Source organism: Lepidochelys kempii, chromosome 1 (genome assembly GCF_965140265.1).
Source record: "Lepidochelys kempii isolate rLepKem1 chromosome 1, rLepKem1.hap2, whole genome shotgun sequence".
NCBI classification, from domain to species: domain Eukaryota; kingdom Metazoa; phylum Chordata; order Testudines; family Cheloniidae; genus Lepidochelys; species Lepidochelys kempii.
Window position 1 is genome coordinate 208,362,516 of NC_133256.1, and position 20,187 is coordinate 208,382,702.

Here is a 20,187-nt window from a genome sequence, read left to right on the forward strand (position 1 = left end):
TAATTTAGGCTTAAATAGAGACTGGGAGTGGCTAAGTCATTATGCAAGGTAGCCTATTTCCCCTTGTTTTTCCTACCCCCCCCCCCCCCCCGACGTTCTGGTTAAACTTGGATTTATGCTGGAAATGGCCCACCTTGATTATCATACACATTGTAAGGAGAGTGGTCAGTTTGGATGAGCTATTACCAGCAGGAGAGTGAGTTTGTGTGTGTGGTTTTTGGAAAAAAAGGGGGAGGGCGGTGAGAAAACCTGGATTTGTGCTGGAATGACCCACCTTGATTATCATGCATATTGTAGGGAGAGTGGTCACTTTGGATGAACTATTACCAGCAGGAGAGTGAGTTTGTGTGTGTATGGGAGTGGGGGGTGAGAAAACCTGGATTTGTGCTGGAAATGGCCCACCTTGATTATCATGCACATTGTAGGGAGAGTGGTCACTTTGGATAAGCTATTACAGCAGGAGAGTGAGTTTGTGTGTGTGTGTTTTGGGGGGTGGGGGGGGAAACCTGGATTGTGTTGGAAATGGCCCACCTTGATTTTCATACACATTGTAAGGAGAGTGGTCACTTTGGATAAGCTATTACCAGCAGGAGAGTGAGTTTGTGTGTGTGGTTTTTGAAAAAAAAGGGGGGGCGGTGAGAAAACCTGGATTTGTGTTGGAAATGGCCCACCTTGATTTTCATACACATTGTAAAGAGAGTGGTCACTTTGGATGGGCTATTACCAGCAGGAGAGTGAGTTTGTGTGTGGGGGGGGGGGGGGGGCGGAGGGTGAGAAAACCTGGATTTGTGCTGAAGATGGCCCAACTTGATTATCATACACATTGTAAGGAGAGTGATCACTTTAGATAAGCTATTACCAGCAGGAGAGTGGGGTGGGAGGAGGTATTGTTTCATGGTCTCTGTGTATATAATGTCTTCTGCAGTTTCCACAGTATGCATCCGATGAAGTGAGCTGTAGCTCACGAAAGCTTATGCTCAAATAAATTGGTTAGTCTCTAAGGTGCCACAAGTACTCCTTTTCTTTTTGTCATCCTAAAGGGATTGCCTGGGAGTCACCTTGGGATTGTGGTTGGTAACAGTTGATTTGCTGTTGGTAGGTATAGGCTCTCTGGTGAGTCGCTGTGGGTGTATATGTGATGAGATAAAATTCTGCATGTAGTTGCATGGCTTTATTTGATTTATTTGTAGTTTTGAGCTGGATGTTGGTCCTGACTTACCCTGTTTGTAACAAAGTTTTTTTGTGTTTGACTCAATACATGATGCCACATTGTTATTTTTACAGAGACCCTTTCTCAGCTATCCTGCAAAGCAACAGCTCTGAGAAGGACTCAGGGGTCATTGTAGATAACCAGCTGTGCATGAGCTTCCAGTGCAATGTGTTATGTTGGCCCCTTTGGCCGACAGAGCTCATGTACCAGTTGGTTCAAATGCAAAGGTGATCAGCCTGTAAGTGCCTCCATGGAGTAAGGAGGGAGGGTCCCAGACCCTGGGCTCCAGGCCAAACCGAAACATCTAAACATCAATTTTTAGCCCCACAGCCTGAGCCCCACAGGCCAAAGTCAGCTGACCTGAGCCAGCCGAGGCCATGCCACGGGTCGTTTATTCCCGTGTATCCATACCCTATGAATCTATTACAAGGGTTCCTGCTTGATAACGTCTGTTACCTATTCATTAACGTACACTTAGATTAACTTTCCATTTGCCACTCCACCAAGACTGTGCTGGCACATTCTGTTGCAATGTACCAGCGGGCAGCTGTGTTAGTCTGTATCCACAAAAACGACAAGGAGCGCGGTGGCACCTTAAAGACTAACAGATTTATTTGGGCATAAGCTTTCACGAAAGCTTATGCCCAAATAAATCTGTTAATCTTTAAGGTGTCACCGGACTCCTTGTTGTTTTTGATTCTATTGCAATGGGATGCCCCATCAGACATGGGGGATATGAGGCCGCCCCACTCCTGCTCTTCACCTGACCCATCTCTACCCATGGGTCTGACCCTTGTGAACCACCCACACAAAGGCTTTGGTGGGATTGAGTTGGGGGAGGGCATAATGCAGCAGAGTCACAGCTCCCCTCCAGCAGTGCCACCCCAGGGGAAGTATGCTGGTTCTAGATTCATTCTGCTCTGAAAAGCAAAGTCCAGTCTAGATGAAGGCAGTTACTATGCAGGAAGGAGCTCTCCTGGGGACTGAACCTTTACTGGCTATCGGAACAGGAGACCATTAATCCAAGTTTTCTTGTAAATCACTTTATTAGAGCAGGTTAACAATAAATCACTCAGTGAAGCTAGCAGACTGGAAACCCTTCAACCTGTACTTGGGAGCAGATATGAGCATGTTGGGATGGAAGGGGCAGGAAACACAGCAGGTTTGTGGACTCACCTGCAGGCTGAGCTTACTCCTGTTTTTGAACAATGCCCTGGGTGGGTTCTACACACCAGTGTGCTCTGGTGCACCACATGTGTGGTGGTTCTTCTTCTTCCATCCTAGGCGGTGATCAACTCCATCAATGCTCAGATGGCACATTCTCTCCTCAGGGCATGGATGACCATTGCTGTGTGAGGAGAGATCTTGGCCAGTGGAGCACCTTGACATTTTCCCTATTGGTGGGTGCTCATTTATCCCCTGTAGATACTGGGAGGTGCTGGAGGTTCCTATCTCCGCAAAGAACATGAACCCCTCCTCATCCCCTTTCCCACCTCCCTGAAGCTGTAGAAACTGGAGATCTCTTGCTGTCTTCAGATTGTGGTGATCAAGGTTTGCTGACGATCTGTTTGGTTGATTCCTTCTGTTTCATCTATGATGACATTCCTTTCAATCTGTCTGTGAGTGCCACAGTGTCTTGGCAGTGATAATGGGGCAGCTAGTTCCAGTGTCAATCCTAGCACCTCTGAGGCCCCCTCTGTGATCCTAGAAATCATAGAAACATAGAAATGTAGAGCTGGCAGGGACCTCCAGAGGTTGTCTAATCCAGGGAGAAGGGATCAAAAGGAAAATAAATGGCAGACAAGAGGCCAGCAGAGCCCTGAATAAGCCTCCTAGTTAGAGCTGTGTGAAGGGTCTGGGAAGGGAGGAAGCTGCCAATCAGGGAGAGCATGAAGGAGACTGGGAGGGTGAGGTCTGGGAGGAAGTTCTGGCATGGCCTTGGGGGACAAACAGCAGGACACAAGAATATGAAGCACTGCACAGGATGAGCTGCACTTTCCCAAATACACTGATTCTGTGGTGTGTGGAGCAATGAAGTGCATGCGTGGGCAGAGCTCTAACTCTGCGCCTCCCTGTGGGGGCTCCCTCTGATCCACAGCACCCCAGGATGACAAGGTCTGCAGCTCGTCAGATCTGGTACCGTACAGGTCTCAGGGGACACAGCAATGAAAGCTTGTCGTTGGGACTGATTGAGTTATAGTTTGGAAGACATTCAGCTTTCTAGGCAACATAACAGAAGCCACTTCTGTCACCATGCTCACACAATAGCCACGCACTGCTTTGCCATTGAAATCTCCATTGCTCAGCTTGGTTCCTTCTCTGCGAACAGGGGGCAGCGAACAGGGGAGTATGGGAAGGAGAGCCCTACTGAAGAAGGAGCCAGCACTAATGCTTGGGGTGAGCAGCCAGCTTATTTGTCTGTTTGGTTTTTCTTTTAGCTTGCGTAAAGTGCAGAGTGTGGTCTGTTGGGGATTGTGGTGGAAGGCAGCGTGGCTGAAGGTGACCATGAAATGACTGAGGGAATGGTAGGAGTGGAAACAGCAGAATAAAGACAATGGACTTCAAGAAGGCAAACTTCAGCAAACTCAGGGAACTGGTAGGTAAGATCCCATGGGAAGCAAATCCAAGGGAAAAAAGCGCTGGCAATTTTTTAAAGAGACATTATTAAGGGCAAAAGAGCAAACTATGCCAATGAGTAGGAAAGATGGGAAATCTGGTGAGAGACGTCGCTGGCTTCACCAGAAGATTTTCAATGACCTGAAACTCAAAAGAGAGTCACAAAAAGAGGAAGCTAAGTCAAATGACAAACGATGTGTGTGTGTGTATATATATATATATATATATATATATATATATAAAACCCCCACAAGCACAGAGTCACAAAAAGAGGAAGCTAAGTCAAATGACAAGGGATGTCTGTGTGTGTGTGTGTGTGTGTATGTATATGTGTATGTATATATATATAAAACCACAAGCACATAGGGACAAAATTAGAAAGGCCAAGGCACAAAATGAGATTAAACTAGCTAGTGATATAAAGGGTAACTAGAAAGCATTTTATAAATACATGAGAAATGGACAGGGTACAAGTACAGGGTAGCCCCATTACTCAATGAGGAGGGAAAGACAATAATAGAAAATGCAGCAATGGCTGAAGTGTTAAATGCCTTTTTTTGTTTCAGTTTTCCCCAAAAATTTAGCAATGATTGGACAACTAACATAGCAAACATCAGTGTAAATAGCTTAGGATCTGAGGCTAAAACAAGAAAAGAACAAGAATTACTTGGAAAAGTTCGATGTCTTCAAGTCAGCAGGACTGGATGAAATACATTCTAGAATACTTAAGGAACTGGCTGAAGAGATCTATGAGCCATTAGCAATTCTTGTTAAGAACTCATGGAGGATGGGAGAGATACCAGAGGGCTGGAAAAGAGCGTATATAGTATCTCTCTATAAAAAGGGGGAAGAAGGACAACCCAAGGAATTATAGACCAGTCAGCTTAACTTCAGTACCTAGAAGGCCAAAGGAGCAAATAGTCAAACAATCAATTTGCAAGCACGTAGAAACAAATAAGGGAATAAATATCAGTCAACATGAATTTGTCAAGAAAAAATCATGTCAAAGCAGTCTAACATCCTTCTCTGACAGGGTAACAAGCCTGGTGGAGAGGAGGAAGCACTTGATGTGATATAGCTTGACTTTAGTAAGGCCTTTGGTACTGTTGTTAGGTGAGAAAAGCTAAACGGGAAGCAGTTATGCCAACCGAACCAAAGTCAGGCTCAGAGAGGCTGCTGGGAAAGTCTCTGAAAGTAGAATGAAGGAATATTTGTTTAAGTTACAGAGAGTGAGAAAAAAGGGGAGGCCTGCATTCCTGTATTTTTGTACCAGATGTGTTGGGAACAGTCCTTGAGATACTGAGGCGCTGTTTTCCACTCCCTGCTCTTGTGTTATGTGTGTTTTAACTCCTCGTCTCCTGGTTGACACCCATACTGATAAGAAAGTTAGTGAAGCACTACGATTTTCAAAAAGTTATCTACAATAAGGGAGGTAGAAGTGCATGCATACAGAGAAAGAGGATTTTAACTAATATAGTGGGGGTGGGCTGCTTTATGAATAAATCTGTGACGCGACGGGACTGTCTATAAAAACGTATGAATTTTACTTAGAGGCTGGCTGGTTCTCTTTGGAGACAGGCTGCTCTCTATTGTTGTGTGCAGTATTCAATAAAGAGCTTTGTGTTTGGACCTTGCTGGTGTTGCCTGTCTCTCTCTGGTCAGACAACGAACTGTGCCGTCTGGGGTTCGAGTCCTCGACACTGTCTCTCACGGCCTTCTCGTAAACAAACTAGAGAAATATACCCTGGACAAACCTAATATAAGGTGGGTGCACAAGTGGCGGGAAAATCTTACTCAGAGGGTTGTTATCAGTGGTTCACAAGCAAGCTGGAAAGGTGTATTGAGTGAGGTCCCAGCCATAGGGATCTTTCCTCGGTCTGGTTCTAGTCAATATCTTCATAAACAGTTTGGATAGTGGCACAGAGAGTACACTTATAAAGTTTGAAGATGATACCAAGCTGGGAGAGGTTGCAACTGCTTTGGAGGATAGAATTACAAGTCAAAATTATCTGGACAAACTGGAGAAATGTTCTAAATTAAACAGGATGAAATTCAATAAGGACAAAAGCAAAGTACAACACTTAGGAATCATAGAATCATAGAATATCAGGGTTGGAAGGGACTCCAGAAGGTCATCTAGTCCAACCCCCTGCTTGAAGCAGGACCAATTCCCAGTTAAATCATCCCAGCCAGGGCTTTGTCAAGCCTGACCTTAAACCTCTAAGGAAGGAGATTCTACCACCTCCCTAGGTAACGCATTCCAGTGTTTCACCACCCTCTTAGTGAAAAAGTTTTTCCTAATATCCAATCTAAACCTCCCCCACTGCAACTTGAGACCATTACTCCTCGTTCTGTCATCTGCTACCATTGAGAACAGTCTAGAGCCATCCTCTTTGGAACCCCCTTTCAGGTAGTTGAAAGCAGCTATCAAATCCCCCCTCATTCTTCTCTTCTGTAGACTAAACAATCCCAGCTCCCTCAGCCTCTCCTCATAAGTCATGTGTTCTAGACCCCTAATAATTTTTGTTGCCCTTCGCTGGACTCTCTCCAATTTATCCACATCCTTCTTGTAGTGTGGGGCCCAAAACTGGACACAGTACTCCAGATGAGGCCTCACCAATGTCGAATAGAGGGGAACGATCACGTCCCTCGATCTGCTCGCTATGCCCCTACTTATACATCCCAAAATGCCATTGGCCTTCTTGGCAATAAGGGCACACTGCTGACTCATATCCAGCTTCTCGTCCACTGTCACCCCAAGGTCCTTTTCCACAGAACTGCTGCCTAGCCATTCGGCCCCTAGTCTGTAGCGGTGCATTGGATTCTTCCGTCCTAAGTGCAGGACCCTGCACTTATCCTTATTGAACCTCATCAGATTTCTTTTGGCCCAATCCTCCAATTTGTCTAGGTCCATCTGTATCCTATCCCTCCCCTCCAGCATATCTACCACTCCTCCCAGTATGAATGAATAATCAAACACACAAATATAAAATGGGAATAGCTGCCTAGGAAGGAATATTGCAGAAAAGGATCTGGAGGTTATAGTAGATCACAAAATAAATATGAGTCAACAATATAACACTGTTGCAAAAAAAGTGATCATCATTCTGGGTTGTATTAGTCAGAGTGTTGTAAGCAAGACACGAGAAGTAATTCTTCCACTCTACTCAGCACTTATAAGGCCTCAGCTGCAGTATTGTGTCCAATTCTGGGCATGTGTGTGGATTTGACAATATTTCTAGAGATTTCTACAACATTTTGCAGACTGGGCAGTGATTTTATGCCATTCCTGGTGCGAAACCATTTGCACTGCCTGCAGACACAGGAAGGGTCAGATGTGTTGTTGCTTGGGATCTTAAGTGATATACCTTTTGATGTGCTCCAGCCTTTTCTCCTGCAAAGGCAATCACAGCTGACTGCAAGAATACAGCTTGTTACAGTGTCCCTGCAAATGAAGTTGCTGAAAGGGAGAAGTGGAGGCGGGGTGTGGGCATGTTCTCCCTTCCTTGCATGAAGCACTTGCATGAGAGGAAAGTGATCAGGAACAGCCAGCATGGATTCACCAAGGGAAGGTCATGCCTGACTAATCTAATCGCCTTTTATGATGAGATTACTGGTTCTGTGGATGAAGGGAAAGCAGTGGATGTATTGTTTCTTGACTTTAGCAAAGCTTTTGACACGGTCTCCCATAGTATTCTTGTCAGCAAGTTAAGGAAGTATGGGCTGGATGAATGCACTATAAGGTGGGTAGAAAGCTGGCTAAATTGTCGGGCTCAACGGGTAGTGATCAATGGCTCCATGTCTAGTTGGCAGCCGGTATCAAGTGGAGTGCCCCAAGGGTCGGTCCTGGGGCCGGTTTTATTCAATATCTTCATAAATGATCTGGAGGATGGTGTGGATTGCACTCTCAGCAAATTTGCGGATGATACTAAACTGGGAGGAGTGGTAGATACGCTGGAGGGGAGGGATAGGATACAGAAGGACCTAGACCAATTGGAAGATTGGGCCAAAAGGAATCTGATGAGGTTCAATAAGGATAAGTGCAGGGTCCTGCACTTAGGACGGAAGAACCCAATGCACAGCTACAGACTAGGGACCGAATGGCTAGGCAGCAGTTCTGCAGAAAAGGACCTAGGGGTGACAGTGGACGAGAAGCTGGATATGAGTCAGCAGTGTGCCCTTGTTGCCAAGAAGGCCAATGGCATTTTGGGATGTATAAGTAGGGGCATAGCGAGCAGATCGAGGGACGTGATCGTTCCCCTCTATTCGACATTGGTGAGGCCTCATCTGGAGTATTGTGTCCAGTTTTGGGCCCCACACTTCAAGAAGGATGTGGATAAATTGGAGAGAGTCCAGCGAAGGGCAACAAAAATGATTAGGGGACTGGAACACATGAGTTATGAGGAGAGGCTGAGGGAGCTGGGATTGTTTAGCCTGCAGAAGAGAAGAATGAGGGGGGATTTGATAGCTGCTTTCAACTACCTGAAAGGGGGTTCCAAAGAGGATGGCTCTAGACTGTTCTCAATGGTAGCAGATGACAGAACGAGGAGTAATGGTCTCAAGTTGCAGTGGGGGAGGTTTAGGTTGGATATTAGGAAAAACTTTTTCACTAAGAGGGTGGTGAAACACTGGAATGCGTTACCTAGGGAGGTGGTAGAATCTCCTTCCTTAGAGGTTTTTAAGGTCAGGCTTGACAAAGCCCTGGCTGGGATGATTTAACTGGGAATTGGTCCTGCTTTGAGCAGGGGGTTGGACTAGATGACCTTCTGGGGTCCCTTCCAACCCTGATATTCTATGATTCTATGATTCTATGATTCCTGTAACAAAAGGAAAGCAGGGTTAAGCTCAATTTACCTTCCCAGCTTATGCAGATAGATACCAGAGACTGAGGGGAGGGGAGGATGACACCATCCCCTGCTCCCACACTGGATATTTTACTGATGTGAAAGTGCATTGCCTGGGTCCTGTAGCCATGGTCAGGGAGAACAGATCACTGCCTGCCCTTACCAGGGAAACTGAGGCAGAACAGAGCAAGGTTGTGGCTGAGACTCCAGCTGCAAGTTGGGAATCTGAGGTAGCTAAGGAGTTCTGCCTTTCCTGTGACACCAACGTCTAATCCAGGGAGAAGGGATCGAAAGGAAAATAAATGGCAGATAGAGGCCAGCAGAGCCCTGAATAAGCCTCCTAGTCAGAGCTGTGTGAATGGTCTGGGAGGAGAGGGAACACCCCAGAGGAAGCTGCCAATCAGGTAGAGCATGAAGGTCTGCAGCTCATCAAATCTAGTACTGGACAGGTCTCAGGGGATACAGCAATGAAAGCTTGTCATTGGGACTGATTGAATCACAGTTCAGAAGCCATTCAGCTTTCTGGGCAACATAACAAAAGCCACTTCCATCACCATGCTCACACAATAGCCACGCACTGCTCTGGACCTTGGGGGAAGGCACTTGTCATTGAAATCTCCATTGCTCAGCTTGGTTCCTTCTCTGCGAACAGGGCACAGCGAACAGGGGAGTATGGGAAGGAGAGCCCTACTGAAGAAGGAGCCAGCACTAATGCTTGGGGTGAGCAGCCAGCTTGTTTGTCTGTTTGGTTTTTCTTTTAGCTTGCGTAAAGTTCACAGTGTGGTCTGTTGGGGATTGTGGTGGAAGGCAGCGTGGCTGAAGGTGACCATGAAATGACTGAGGGAATGGTAGGAGTGGAAACAGCAGAATAAAGACAATGGACTTCAAGAAGGCAAACTTCAGCAAACTCAGGGAACTGGTAGGTAAGATCCCATGGGAAGCAAATCCAAGGGAAAAAAGCGCTGGCAATTTTTTAAAGAGACATTATTAAGGGCAAAAGAGCAAACTATGCCAATGAGTAGGAAAGATGGGAAGTTTGGTGAGACACCTCGCTGGCTTCACCAGGAGATTTTCAATGACCTGAAACTTGAAAGAGAGTCACAAAAAGAGGAAGCTAAGTCAAATGACAAGGGATGTGTGTATATATATATATATAAAACCCCACAAGCACATAGGGACAAAATTAGAAAAGCCAAGGCACAAAATGAGATTAAACTAACTAGGGATATAAAGAGTAACTAGAAAGCATTTTACAAATACATGGGAAGCAAGAGGAGGACCAAGGACAGGGTAGCCCCATTACTCAATGAGGAGGGAAAGACAATAATAGAAAATGCAGCAATGGCTGAAGTGCTAAATGCCTTTTTTTTTTTTTTTTCAGTTTTCACCAAAAATTTAGCAGCGATTGGACAACTAACATAGCCGACATCAGTGTAAATAGGGTAGGATCTGAGCTAAAATAGGAAAAGAACAAGTTAAGAATTACTTGGACAGGTTGGATGTCTTCTAGTCGGCAGGGCCTGATGAAATACATTCTAGAATACTTAAGGAACTGACTGAAGAGATCTCTGAGCCATTAGCAATTCTTGTTGAGAACTGGTTGAGTATGAGAGAGATACCAGAGGACTGGAAAAGGGCAAGTATAGCATCTATCTATAAAAAAGGGGGGAATAAGGAAAACCCAAGGAATTATAGACCACTCAGCTTAACTTTGGCACCTAGAAGGACAAAGAAGCAAATGGTCAAACAATTCATAAGCATCTAGAAAAAAAAAGTGAATAAATAACAATCAACATGGATTTGTCAAGAAGAAATTATGTCAAAGTAGCCTAACATCCTTCTCTGACAGGGTAACAAGCCGTGTCGATGGGGGGAAGCAGTAGATGTGATATAGCTTGACTTTAGTAAGGCCTTTCATACCGTCTCACATGACCTTCTCATAAACAAACTAGAGAAATGTAGCCTAGACAAACCTACTATATGGTGGGTGCAGACATGGCTGGAAAACAATACTCAGAGAGTGGTTATCAATGGTTCATAGTGGAACTGGAATGGCCTATCGACTGGGGTCCCGCAGGGATCTGTCCTCAGTCTCATTCTGTTCAATATCTTCATAAATAATTTGGATAATGGCACAGAGAGTACACTTATAAAGTTTGCAGACAATACCAAGCTGGGAGGGGTTGCAAACACCTTGGAGGACAGGATTACAATTCCAAATGATCTTGACGCACTGGAGAAATGGTCTGAATTAATAGGATGAAATGCAATAAGAACAAAGGTGTATTTACCTCGGGGTCTGTGACAACTGGATCGCAGGCTCCAAATACCTCCCTGGGGAAGAGATTTCTCAGAGTATACAGTGCTTCCACCAAGCAGGAAGATCCAATGCTTAGCAGCTGATGCTAGATCAGTTCAGACTAGAAATACAGCACACATTTTTGACAGTGAGGGTAAATTCTTAGAGCTATTTAGCAGGAGCTTTCAGGGTTTCAGAGTTTGTTTTCATTTTGCATTGGAAGAAAACCCAAAACTTTTGAACATTTACAGAACAATGGAATTGTGTCCAAAGGCTGGTTTTCCATTCAGGAGAACATGTCAATATCTGGGGAGGGGAAAGAGAGAGCCTGTGTGTGTGTGTGGCCTGGTATGTGGGAGACCTGAGTTCCAGCCACTGCTCTGCCCGGTTTAGAGTGCCCAGGGTGGGTGCTACACTCCAATGTGCTCTGGTGCATCTCATGTTCAGTCCTCCTTTTCCCACAACAGAGGGTGGCAACACCAGCAGGACTAAGATGGCACTTCAGGGCATGCATGATCACCTCTGTGTGAGGAGAGATCTTGGCCAGTAGAGGCACCTGGACAGTTTCCTGATTAGTGGGTGGATCATTTATCCCAATTTCACTCATTCCATAGTGTGTGGAAGAAAGAAGTGCAAGCATGGACAGAGCTCTTCCTCTCCGCCACCCCTAATCCTTGACACCCCAGGATGGCCGGTTCTGCAGCTTGTCAGCTCTGGCGGTGGCCAGGTCACAGGGGAGGCAGAAATAAAAGCTTCTTGTTGAGACAGATGGAACCATTGAATCATAGAATCATAGAATCATAGAACATCAGGGTTGGAAGGGACCCCAGAAGGTCATCTAGTCCAACCCCCTGCTCAAAGCAGGACCAATTCCCAGTTAAATCATCCCAGCCAGGGCTTTGTCAAGCCTGACCTTAAAAACCTCCAAGGAAGGAGATTCTACCACCTCCCTAGGTAACGCATTCCAGTGTTTCACCACCCTCTTAGTGAAAAAGTTTTTCCTAATATCCAATCTAAACCTCCCCCACTGCAACTTGAGACCATTACTCCTCGTTCTGTCATCTGCTACCATTGAGAACAGTCTAGAGCCATCCTCTTTGGAACCCCCTTTCAGGTAGTTGAAAGCAGCTATCAAATCCCCCCTCATTCTTCTCTTCTGCAGGCTAAACAATCCCAGCTCCCTCAGCCTCTCCTCATAACTCATGTGTTCCAGTCCCCTAATCATTTTTGTTGCCCTTCGCTGGACTCTCTCCAATTTATCCACATCCTTCTTGAAGTGTGGGGCCCAAAACTGGACACAGTACTCCAGATGAGGCCTCACCAATGTCGAATAGAGGGGAACGATCACATCCCTCGATCTGCTCGCTATGCCCCTACTTATACATCCCAAAATGCCATTGGCCTTCTTGGCAACAAGGGCACACTGCTGACTCATATCCAGCTTCTCGTCCACTGTCACCCCTAGGTCCTTTTCCGCAGAACTGCTGCCTAGCCATTCGGTCCCTAGTCTGTAGCTGTGCATTGGGTTCTTCCGTCCTAAGTGCAGGACCCTGCACTTATCCTTATTGAACCTCATCAGATTCCTTTTGGCCCAATCTTCCAATTGTTTGGAAGCCATTCATCTTCCCGGGCTACAGAACACCAGCCATTTCCATCACTGCGCTCACACAACAGCCAGGCGCTGCTCTGGACCTTGTGAGAAGGTGCTGTCATTGAAAAGTCCCCTGGCCAGGTTGGTTCCTTCTCTTACCCCCTTGCTCTCTGCTCAATAGTGTGGGTGTTTGTACAGGGTGATCTGAGGACTGTGCAGGTTTTCAGTAATCAGCTGGAGAGAGGTGATCTCATCATTCATATCATGACCGACAAAGGTGGTATTCATCTTCCCCGAACACCCTGATCTTGCCCGAACAAAGATGATGCTGGTAGGCCACCCAGGAATGACCTTCAGCGAGGAGATGCAGTCCTTCCAGTCTACAGACTCCAGGTGGGAGATGTCAGGGGTCAATTCTCTGAAGTAACTGTTGAAGTTTCCATGCTCATAAATGATGATCTTATTCATTGTGGTGGGTGTTGTGGAATCCCTGCAGTTGGATCTTGGAGCGAAAAGAGCCTGACCCACTGCGGAGAGAAGACAGAAAGAAAGAGAGTCATGGTTTGGGAGGCAGCCCCTGATCAGTGGAGACTTGCTGTACTGTGAGGAAAATGAGGAAATTAGTGTCATTTGAAACAACAGATAAATACACGAGTAGCTGAACAAACTGAGTGGGAGCATGCTCCTTCCTCAGGTGATTAGCCGGGGGGATAACAGGGCCTTTGTTCTGTCCAGCTGTCTCCAACAACTCTTGCATGACTCTCTACCTGCAACTCTCCCTCCCCATCGCTCTCATCCTCTCCCAGCTACTAACCTCCCTTTTCCCACTCAGATATTCTTACCCTCTCCCTCTTCTAGCTCCTTCCCCTCACAAGAATGCTCCTTTATCTTCACAACACCAACCCTGGACCCACTCCTGCCTCTCCATTACTACCCACCACCCAGGAGTCCTCCTTGGTGTGCCGGAGGTTGGTCCTGGCGGGAATAACCAGGATCGGAGACCTCCTGGTCTATGACCTGGGGGGTTGGGTGGTTCCCCAGGCGCTCAGTTGGCGCATGGGGCTCTCCACCCTTACGACCCCTTGGCACGTACTCCAGGAGGGAGAGGCAGCCCTGTCTCCTGCGGCTCAGTTTTATCTCAAGCGGGTCCTGCGAGAAGGTGCGCCCCGCCCGCCCCTCACTCCAGACCCTCCGGATCTTTCCTTTGGCCCCCTGCCCCCTGAGCCTTCCTGGCCTCCCCTTCCTTGTACCTCGAGCCGGCTGCGTGCTATGCAGCCAGTTCGTTTCCACACCGCGTCAAGGGACCATCTATACGCACTTGTGCTGCACATGCTACATTACCCCACCCTCGTGTCCCGCCCTGATACCAAGTGGCGGGACCTTTCACCAGCAGTGTAGGGTGGGGAACCCCAGTGGGCCAGTTTACATTCCATCTGAGTCCCGCAGCCTGCTGGGGATATCAGCTGGTGGCTCCTGCATGAAGCCTTGAGCATGGGCTTGTACTTGGCACGGTTCACCTCCGTCCCTGAAGCATGCACCTTTTGTGGCGTGAGGGAGACCCTGGTGCATGCGTACCTTCAGTGCACCAGGCTGCAGCTCCTCCAGCTCCTCCAGAACCTCTTATTGAGGTTCTGGCTGCATTTTTCCCCACACTTATTTATTTACGCACACCCTATCCAAGGCCCCACAAAGTCACGGGACCACCTCGTCAACCTCCTCCTAGCCATGGCCAAGGTGGCCATCTGTAACACCAGGGAGAAGAGGTTGGCAGAGGTGGGGCCCTGTGACTGTGGGGCTGTTTTTCATTCTTTTATCTGTTCATGTATCCGGGCAGAGTTGCTCTGGGTAGCATTCACCGTCTCTCTCGAGGCCTTTGAGGAGCAGTGGGTGCTGTCCAGGGTTCTCTGCTTGGTGTCCCCTTCTGGTTCCCTTGTTTTGGCCCTTTGACCTTCACGCCTGTTCCCGTTATTGCATTTGTTGTCCCCCAAACTCAGTTGGGTTCCAGGTTTAGTAGACCCTCCCTAGGCTGGGGGAGGGGCTTTTAGCAGTGGGTGAGCTAGCGCTCGCCCATGTCCCAGTGCTCAAAAGGACCACCCACCTTCCCTTCTTCGCTGGACCCAAATGAGCCATTTACAACTGTTCTATTGTGTTCTTCTCCAACCTTATCCTGCAGCCCCTTCATTCTGCCTTCCACCCTTTCCATTCCACCGAAACAGCTCTCACTAAGGGTATGTCTACAGTGCAATGTAGGAACTGGAACTAGGGGTGCTGGGGGTGCTGCAGCACCCCCTGACTTGAAGTGGTTTCCATTATATACAGGGTTTATATACAGGGTTTCAATGACTCTCAGCGCCCCCACTATAAAAATTGTTCCAACTCCCCTGAACTGCAATTGGGAGCTGTGATTGCAGTATGTGTAGATAGACCTCAGCTCGCTTTGAGCTAGCTCGATCAAAGCTAACGCAAGTAACAACAGCAGGGAGGTCTCAGCAGGACAGGCTAGCTCTGCCCATCCAGGGCTCTAGGTACAAATGATCAGGCTGGTCCCGTCCGACCTTAAAGTCTCCAAGTTAAGCTGGATACAGCCTGCTGACCTACGTGTGAAAACCCTGGTTCAAGAGACTGTCAGACAAAGAACTGAAAATAATCTAATGATCCATTGACTGAGGAAAGGGGGACAGGGGTCGCTCTCACCCCATCCAAAATCTGATATGAGATTGTGACCCAAACAGAACCAGGTCCTGTGAGAGAACCTGAATTACTTTGAAGCCTACTGGGGTCCTATGTGGCATACAGGTATTGCGTGATAAGCATGGGTGTGAACTGTTTATTGTTTTATGATATCCTTTCTCTGTAACAGTTTTGTTTTGAATAAATAATACTCTGCTGTATAAGGGCTGGCTGGTCACTGGTTAACTCTGCCACTGCCTTGCAGGCAGCAGGATGGCAGGTGCTGGACTAAACTCAGGCCTGGTCTACACCTAAAATTTAGGTCAATCTAGCTTCATCACTCAGGCCTGTGAAAAATTTTATGCCCTGTGTGACCTAATTAGGTCAACCTGACCCCCACGGTAGATACACCTAGTTTGACGAAAGGATTCTTCCATCCACCCAGCTACCGCCTCTTGGAGAGGTGGATTACCTACATGGGTGGAAAGCCCCTTCTGTCAGTGTAGAACATATTTACACAACAGTGCTACAGCTGCGTATCTAGGGCAGCATATCTGTGCCATTTGTGCCATTGTACTGCTGTAGTGTAAACAAGCTTCAGACCTGTTCAGGTGATCCCAACAAAGGACAGGAGGAGTTGCCTAAATCCCTGATCAGGACTGCGAAGAACGTGGGTTCTGCAATGAGAAAGGTGACAGCTAGAGGCCCGAGACCTAAGTGGGGTGCCCTCACGCCAGCCACAAAGGAGTCATTGGTGCAGTTACCTCAGGAACTGTGACCGGGTGGCCGTGTGTGTGTGGGATCTGTGACAGTGAAGAGGAATTGTCAATAAAAGCCAACAGCAGTAAAAGCAAGTGTTGTAGGAGGGAAAAGCACGAACAAAAAGTGTCTCCCAGCCTGTTCAGGAAAGGAAAAAGGAAGGATGAATATGGAGCAGCTGAATAAAATTCAGCTGGCTGAGATATGCAGAGTGAGAAAAGTAAGCTGTCAAGGGTTGACAAAGGCACAGCTAACTGAACTGCTGCAGTCTGAGAACCAGAAAAGAAAGGATGGTCCAGGATCGCAAGGTTCCTGGCAGAGGTTCCAGCAGCCAGGGGAAATTGTGGAGATGACTTCCGAAAGGGAAGCAGGGTAAGGACAAAAGAGGCAACAATCATGCTCCATCTAGACTGTGTCAGAGACTGGGACTTGCGCAACTGTGCCTAGTGGTTACAACAGGGGTTGTGCCTAGTGGTTACAACAGGGGTTGTGCCTAGTGGTTAGAGCACGGTGTTGCACTGTCTGGAGTGGCTCACAACCTTGCATGCCTACCTCAGGGCAGACTGTCAAAATCAGAACAGACACCCCACACTGCTGCTATGAAGAACAACATATGTGAAAAGTCACCGCAGTGAAAAGTCATGTGACTTCCTCACATGGAAGCACTTGGTTTCATGCAGTCTACTTTTTACTTAGGCAGCATCAGAGACTCGCATGAGTCTGAGCTCGACCAGGGCGGATCTTAACTGTGAGGTGAACTGAGGCGGCCGCCTCAGGTGCCAGACTGGGGGCAGGGGCTACACTTGTTCTTGTTGAACCACATCAGATTTCTTTTGGACCACTCCTCCAATTTGTGTAGGTTACTGTGGACCCTATCCATACCCTCCAGCGTTATCTGCCTCTCTCCCCATCTTAGTGTTATCTGCTTATGTACCTCTCTAGCACCCCGCAGGAGCCTGGCCTGATTAACACTAACTTCTCGGGAGCTTCCTGTTTCCTGCTGCTTCCCTGAACCCACTTGAGGAGAACAGGAAGTCAACTGAAATAGTAGGAGCCAGTTAGGCCCTTAAGACGCTGATATCTTCCCTCACTCAGGCCCTGCTACCAGCCTGCTTATTTGTCCCCTTCAGTAGAGTGCTGAGAGCCACTATAGCTGGCACAGAACAGCTGTCATGAGTGAAAGAAGAAAAAGCCCCTCTGGGACAGCATTCAGAAAAAGAAAGAAAGCAAAGGAAGCTTTTCTAGCTAAGCAGGAAGGAGCTCTCCTAAGATACATAGACACAAATGTTCAGGGTGAGCCTTCTGGCCCCACTGAAATGATGCCTGATCTGCCAGTTAGTCAGAGTACAGGTGACCTGGCAGCTACTGCAGCATCCATATCTCCATCTCAATTGAATGTAACCATGCAAATTCCTGAAGAAAAGTGTAGAACAGAGAAGAGTGTGGTGGAGGCGCAAGGAACAGGTGCTGCTGAGTTTACTTCCTTAAGTCTAGATGATCCAGGACTGTGGACCCACTTGAACAGTAGCCCGAGGGACTTCCTTGTACTGCATGGGCCACAGCAAGTAAAAAAAACCCTTCCTGTTCCCCAAAGACAATGAAAATAGATGTTTCCATCCTACACATTACTGGTGTGAAATCCCCAATGGTGACAAAGTGGCGAGGCCATGGGTACTCAAAAACCCAGAATGCTGCGTACTGTTTTTGTTGCAAATTCTTCCAGTCTTATGTTCCAGCCACATTGGGTTCTACAGGAACAAAGGACTGGAAAAATCTGGCTAGAAATCTGGCATGCCATGAGAAGGCAGCAAATCACCAGAGAGCAGTCCATAGATGGAAAGAGCTTTGGACGAGCCTAAGGTTAAAGGTAGATGATCAGCGTCAAGTTACTCTGAAACCTATCAAGGGAAGAGTGCATCAGAGTCTTTTTACTGGCCCAGCCCTTTCACTACGTTACTCATACTCGAAGAGGCAGTGGTACAGCAAACAGTGGGAGAGTTATCTGCTTTTCATGCTCTGTAGGGCTAGGCAGGGGGAGGAGGCATGTGGAGCAGTTTGTTTCTGTACGTAGACATGTCCCTTGGATCCTCCCAAGGGATCTCTAGGAAACTTCCATGGAGGTGTTCTGCAACCCTCTTGCAAAAGTTTCTAGAGATGGCTGCCTTATTTCTTCCTCCACGATGGGACGCTTTTCCACACCACTCCATGGTGAATTCAGCTGGCACCATTGCATACAGGCCCAGGTACGTTCCCCAGTAGCCGTTGTGCTCACTGTGCCTTTTGGTATTCTCAGGAGCATGATATCAGTGAAAACCACCACCACCTGTGGAAAATAGTGTCAATATTCCGTCCAATTTAAAAATCCTCCCTTGTTCTTTTAGCTCAGACTAGGAAAAGAACCCAGGGGTCCTGAGTCCCAGTCCTGTGCTCTTATTTGAGTTATATCTTAGCCAAACAGAACTTACAATGGGACATGATTTATTAGCTTCTTACCGATAATAGTCCCAGCCTCAGTCCCTATAAAGGACAGAGCCCTTTATAGGTATGATCCTGTTGCCAAAGAACTTTTCCTAGGGAAGAATAATTCCTTCCTCTAGGGACCTCCGGATGAATTCTTATGGCCTGTGTTTTCCAAGAAATCAAAGCAGAGGATTGTAATGATCTCTTCTGGCCTTAAAAATCTAGGAACATCTAAATGATGTGAGCCATCTGAAGGACACTAACTAACCACAAGAGGGAAAGGGACTGGTTTAGACAACAAGAGCTGTAACTAGTGTCTTGTCTATACCCAAAGTTTCCTTTGCCATTATTCTCAATAGGTGGTTCTCCACTGTGGGAAGCTGTAGTACAAACAGTGTTGTGACCTTACAAACTCCAGAATACCAACTGGTAGATGGTTCACTGTTCTGTAACAATAATTCCTATCAGACCTGACACACTCACTGCACCTAACATGCTGCTTTCATAGTATTTATCCAAACGAGGGTCGTATTGATCCTCATGATTATTGTGTGATATATTTGGGGGCACTGTTTAAGGAGTTATGTATGTGTGCTGAAAGAGATGTTCATAAAATATATTTAAGAGGCAGAGCTGACAAACGGACGTAGGCTGTTTGTTCTCTGCGTTCTTCACTGGCAACTGTTACAGGAAGTCTTTGAAGTATGCACAGAGCAACCAAAGCATTTGGAAAGAGAGTGGTCGTCTTATTTGCGCACATCTATTCCAGAGCAGCCTTTGGCATTGATCCTGCTGAAATGTAACCTGAAAGGGCTTTCAGTTCATCACCTAAATCACTCGCATCAACATCGCGCATGTGCTCATGTCTCAGCACTGTCTCTCGTGCCCAGCATTGCTGGTGTAGATCTTCTTCAGGTATAGTGAGGAACTCCTCACTATACCTGGAGAAGACCTACACCAGCAATGCAGGGCATACAACATCCCAAATATACTGCTGTGTTCATTCCTTGAGATGCATGAAACGTTCTTCAACTGACTGTATTGCACAAACTAGCACCTGGTTAAAGAATTCAACTTAGAATTGTTGTTGGTGTCTCTTATGGGATTATCTCATGCCTCGTAATCAAAATGTCTTCTTCTTTAGTGACTCTTGTGAATTGTTAGTCTGGATCTGTAAAAGGGGCAAAGAATCCTGTTGCACCTTGAATGGGTGGGAAAATAGCTTTAGTGTGACGTTCCTCTACCAACTTCTGTGCACTCTTCAGAACGTTTTGAAATCTTTCATCTGACCGGTAAGACTGTACGTATGACTTTGCTTTGTCCAATTGTTCCATTGCTCCAGATATATCAAGGGCAACACCTTGCAGTCTCTTGCTTACCACATTTATTTCAAACAGTATGTCATGCCACAACACTAAGCCACACAGAAATTTGCAGTTCCCTCTGCCACTGTTAGCCCAGGAACACTTCCTGTCATAGCATTATCCTCCATAATGTGTTTCTGAGTACAGAAGCCATGGCCACTCCACTTTGTCACCTTTGGGGATTTCACGCCAGTAATGTGTGCGGAAACTTCTATTTTCATTGTCTTTGGGGAACGAGAAGTTTTTTTTCACTTGCTGTGGCTCAGGCACTACAAGGAAGTCCCTCGGGGCACAGGGACGAGCGGCGTCTGTGGGTAGGATTATATTTTTCGAGCATAGCTCACAATAGAACTTATCTATCTGGTGAGTAGTGC

General features: G+C 46.9%; 1 protein-coding gene across 1 annotated transcript in view; it reads right to left on the reverse strand.

Moving 5' to 3' along the window:
* CSTA (cystatin A) overlaps positions 1-20,187 on the reverse strand; it is a 57,206-nt gene that overhangs the window by 25,592 nt on the left and 11,427 nt on the right. The gene's annotated exons all lie outside the window — the stretch shown is intronic.